General features: G+C 35.5%; 1 long non-coding RNA gene across 1 annotated transcript in view; it reads left to right on the forward strand.

Annotated features, from left to right (window-relative positions):
- The first annotated feature begins 843 nt into the window (after positions 1-843).
- Positions 844-5,448, forward strand: part of LOC107100948 — a 14,570-nt gene continuing 9,965 nt past the window's right edge. Inside the window, exon 1 of the long non-coding RNA XR_001482054.1 lies at positions 844-1,048. This is a non-coding gene — a long non-coding RNA (uncharacterized LOC107100948). The remainder of the gene's footprint in view (positions 1,049-5,448) is intronic.

A 5,448-nucleotide genomic window follows, 5' to 3' on the forward strand; every position in this document is an offset into this window, starting at 1 on the left:
TAAGTTTCATTCAATTATCAGCATGTAAACTAATAGGCTAGTTAGGCTCTTTATAACTTTTCAAAAAAAAAAGTCTTACGATTACAATGCAGATAATCTGTAATATTTGCAGTGTAATTAAGGAGATTGTCTGTTAAAAACCTTTTGCTCTCCATACCAGCAGATTTAAATAATCCGTTTCTGCAAAGGTCCAATTTGTTTCCTCTGATTATAACCTTCATACAATAAAGAAGTTTCACCTGGACCAGTATTTATATATATATGTATATATCCATTTTTTGGACATTTTGCAGGTGGTGATTGTGATAAAGGCAGATGCATTAATCAGTTCCATAAAAATGCCATCAGATGGCAGCATTCAGTGGGTCTGACACATAAAAGCAAACTCTCACTCACTTGGACATGTTCATATTTCTATCATTATCACAATGTTACACAGATTATCTCTTTTTTTTTTTTACGTATAGTTGTAACCTTAAACCAAAAACAGTGTTTTAGAAAATTAAGACTGTGCCTAAGTTCTCGTATGGACAACAGGATCTGACAAAATATTTCCCCAAAACAAATAAAAACAGATGCGTTGACCATTGTCCTTTCAATATTCCTTATATTACATGAGATGGCTCTGGTTTTCGGCCTATGTATGAAGATTCCCAAATTCTGCCCTTTTTTTCCATTCCTAGTTTTGTGTTTTAGACTTTGGATTGCAGCCCTTTCAAGCTTGACTACTATGTACACATGTGTCATTCCCTCACATGTTATATCTCCTCCCACCTCGTCCTGCACTCCCTCCCACCAACTCCCTCTCGCCTCCACTGTAGCACTTTCTCTCCCTCTATCTATCTCTCTCTCTCTCTCTCTCTCTCTCTCTTACCATTGGCACTGGGATCCATAGGTGTCCAAACGACTGGAGCAAGATTGAAAGTGTAGTTTGGCACCACATAGCACCAGAACTCACAGACATGTCGGACTCTGAGACCGCGGCTGCCCCTGCAGAGGCCCCAGTTCCTGCAGCATGCACCGGCATCAAAGCAGACCTGGACAAATGGTAAGTAATGGAATTTGTGTCGCAAGAAAGTTTGGGTATTTTGATACTAAAACTTGTCAAATCGATCCGTACTCAACCTTCTGCTTTTGCTTTTAAAGTTGCATTTATATAAATGTAGATATTGAAGTGGAGATCAGTAAAACCATCATTCGTCTACAAGACACTGGACGAATGCCTTCATTAGATGCATCTGTAAGTAAGGACACTGTCATCTTGGTTCTCATCTCAACTAAAACCCTGGAGCTTCTCTCAGCAACAGCAAGTTAGATATGAAGTGCAGTATTCGAAAATGCGCCACGGTAAAATGGAGTCTCATCGGCGCACACAATTGTTCTAGCTAAGGACCTCCCTACATCTTGAATGTGGAGATGTAACAGCCTTTGACATCCCAGCAGTGTGGTGAAAAGGGGCTATGAAAACTCTGGGATATCCTGTGTATTAGAGACTAATTGGGGGTTAATGATGTATGGCAGCGGTGTGATGCTTGATGCTTGTCCATCCGCATGGATGGAGGCAGGGAATCTGCTTGCGTCACTAGCCTCCCTGTCCCCACAATACATTGCGCCACCTCAGTCCATTTGTCCCCACTGTATCCATTTGACTCTTGCCATACAAATGACCAGGGACTTAGAGAACAAGATTGTATGAGTATTTTCACGACTTACTAGAGAAGGACAATGATTTAATAATGCAATTTATTGAGCACATGATTAATAAAAAACATCGTTTTCAGTCTTTTTTTGTTTGTCAAACAAAGTTTCCCATTTGATGTGTTATTTTTGTACCTTAATCATTTACAGATTGTAAATAAGAAATTACAACTAAGAGCACATATTTTATTGAAAGCAATAACAGTCTTGTTTGGTTTGGCCAAGTGTTGGAGATGATAAAGTTTTGTGGGTGTGTGAATCCTTCAGATAAGACTGCAAGTTGAGGTGGAGGGGAAGGGTTAAAAAAGGCGTAGATGAATTATGTGTTAAAGATTTGCAGGTGCCAAATTTATGCTGAACAGTACCAAGTTATATTTTGTTCAAAAATGTATGAGGACATGGTGCTATATTTAGCTTGTGTAACACTCAGAACCACAATATTTTATGTGGCTCTAATTTAGGTCATTTTAAAAATGCAAAGATTAAGAATAACACCTCAGGATGTTTTAGATGGAAGACGTGCAAAGTTGTTAGTTGCCATGTCATGTCTTGCATGGCTCCAAGTTTATGTAGGTCACTATATGCAGCTGAAGTCAGCTAAACTTGAACCCAAGACTTTCAGAGGTTCCAAACGAGGCAGCAATAGAGCTGGTAAATATAGCCTTCCACAGCATGTTACGTTTTCAGGTTTGAACCTAAGGCTAAGGTAGCCTATCATAGTTAACAACATGTAGGCTAAATGACCTTGGAGTTTGTCCTATGACCTACAGTCTTAGTAGGATGTATTTTACAAGAACAATTTCCAGTTACAGTGAAGTAATACATCATGCTACTTTGACACTTTCCTCAAGTCTATTTGTCAGTGGCTGCTTTACCTGAATCTCCTTTCCTGATCTGTAGGATATCATGCTAAAATGTACATATTTAAAAGTTTAGCTGCATCCACAGATATGCTTTCCCTGAATCTACCACTACCCTGTTTAGCAGAATTCTATGGTTAATTGACTAAATGTAGGCAAGCTCCCAACAGATATTACATTGAAATGGTAATACTGCCTGGTTGTTTTAAATGTCATTGAAGAAAACTGCATGAAGTTTTAACTAGAAATATGAGAATGTACATGCTGTATTTTTGATTTAGTAAAAATACTCCCTAAATGTTCAACTTTGAAGTGCTTAACTATATCTATCTGAATCTGTTGATCTAGTTGAAGTATTCTACATTTTAAAATATTTCAAATATAAGGTTTTCCTAACTGAAATATTTAGTTTGCTTAAAGCACACTGATATTTTTTAAAGCTTGCAAATGTAGCAATGCCCATTTATTAAATGCGTTTTCCCTTCTTTTGATGTCAGAACCAAACATACAATAGATAAAATTTTCATTATTAACATTTCCAAAGACAACCACAAAAATTATTACCCCAAAAAATTCTGGAGATTTCAGGTCAGAAAGGAATGATAGCATGTTAGTAACATTTGAAAAAAAAAAAAAAACATTTTTTAATGCCATGTCATCTTTTTGGCATCATAATAATACGTTTAGGATGTCCACATACTGTATCTGTATTGGGACTTGCAGTACTGCTGCCAATAACTGTATATGGACAGTTCTGCTTGTGTTGTGGGTTGCAGATAAAGAATTCTGAACTTCCAGCCAATGCTGACCTTTGCTCTGTTGCAGGCCTAGCTGCCATTCAAATAGCAAAATCTGCCTACAAACTTAACCTAAAAATGGATGAAAGTATTGTTGCCTTCAAGCTATTGTAATCAAATCAATCATTTGATTTTTTTTTTCTATTTAGGTACAAAATCTTAGAGAAATAAACTTCTAGGCACACTAGGATCATCAGTTTGACTTTTAGCAACTTCAAGCTTACTATTGGTTCAGCAAGTGTTGAGTTTGTGCAAAGATTCAAAGTCAATGGATATTTATAGCTTTGAAAGTAATGGAATGTATGAAACTGTATGTGCCCCGCACAGAGAAATGTTCTCTGTAGTAGATCACCTTACTGCTCTATTTGATACCTATTTCATTTAACATAGGTTGGTTAAAGCGGCAGAGGCTTCATATTTACAGTGAACCAAGAATATACATCAAGGAAGGCGGCCATCTTTGGAGGATTGCATGTCTCAGCTGGCACTATTTTAGGGTTGATTTTTTTTTCCTCTTCAAAAACGAACAAGTAGTTCCCTATATTTTGTCTCTTTTTCACCAATAACATTCTGTTCTTTTTATTGTCAAGTTTTGAGGTACGCATTTAACAGCTTAACCGTGGACAGATTCTCCTGCTTGAGTTGCTGATTTATACAGGTTCTTCATGGTTTACCTTAGAGGAAAACTAACACCAAATTCAAGTTGTCTTTGTCAATATTATATATATATATATATATATATATATATATATATATATATATATATATATATATATATATATATTATATATATATATATTCCTTATGTGACTTTGCCTCATTGGTACCACCTCTTGTTGTTTGAGTGCACTGTTTTTTGAATGAGCTTGGTGTTGGCTGAATATTGCGACATAACCCAGAGAAACTCATTTCAGTCGCTTTGCTGGTTTAAAAGCAGTACTTGTTTTTGACGTTTGGAATTATGAGCTTTGTGATCTTTGCATTGATTTTAAGGCTACTCTTATCTAGATATAACCTAACATCTAAAACACTAACACCAACTTACATTAGAAAGAAGTTCCCATGCTGTGCCACTCCAGAGCAAGTTTGGTATTTTTTTTTTTTAGAATTTACAGTCTTTGTCATATCAGAAAAAAAATGCAGACTAAATTTTAAAGGTACAGAGACAACTGGACCAAAGTAGTAGACTTTTGTCGTTGTGTATGCTACAGGCAATTCACTGTAACCCTATCCATTATGGTCAAGTCAAAGAGCATTCTTATCTTAATAGGTCTTTTACAACACATTTTTACAAACAATCGCAGCTGGTGATAGCTTAAATAATGTTTTTTGTGAAAATGGCCTTTTTTTATAATGTTCAAAATTACTTTACTTCATCATACAAAATTTAACAATGATATAGTTGTTCTGACACAGTAACAAACTTCATAGTTACATTTCTTAAGAGTTTTTGTCATCCTTTAAAACCCAGTAACTTTATATTAATGAATTATCTAGCTTGGAGGAGAAAGGACATTGTCCATGAGGAGTCAAGCATTTATTTAATCAGAAAGGGGACAATGTTGAATTTTTTTTTTTTCCCCCATGTTTCTGAAAATTGTTCCTTAAAGATTTTAGGTATATCAGTTTGTGCAAATGTCCTAGGACTGGCTCAGACACACTAAATGCTGCCAAATTCCAAATAAACATTTACACCCTCCAATGGAAAAACAAATCATTTCATTTTTATGGCATCAATTCACAACACATAACACTTTACAAAGTCAGTTCAAAATGAATCAGATTGGTTTATAACTCTTTGTAAAAGGAAACCTTGCATTTATTCATTCACTTACAGTTTTATATAACAAACTTTACTCCCAAGTGGAACATTGATCACACCGACGCTTCTCTATCCAGACTCACAATGAGCAGCACTAATAAAATTCTTACTTTGTTTGAGTATAAGCATAAAAACTACCATTATGATGTATTTATATCGTTTTCAGATTTTTGTAACCTATTTAAATCAGTATACACAAAAAGTATCGAAAAAAACAGGCATTTAAAATGATCCTTTTTCTGTTGGGTATAAAATGAAGACAGATCCCCTG

Source organism: Cyprinodon variegatus, unplaced genomic scaffold (genome assembly GCF_000732505.1).
Source record: "Cyprinodon variegatus isolate N-32 unplaced genomic scaffold, C_variegatus-1.0 Scaffold1033, whole genome shotgun sequence".
NCBI lineage: Eukaryota > Metazoa > Chordata > Actinopteri > Cyprinodontiformes > Cyprinodontidae > Cyprinodon > Cyprinodon variegatus.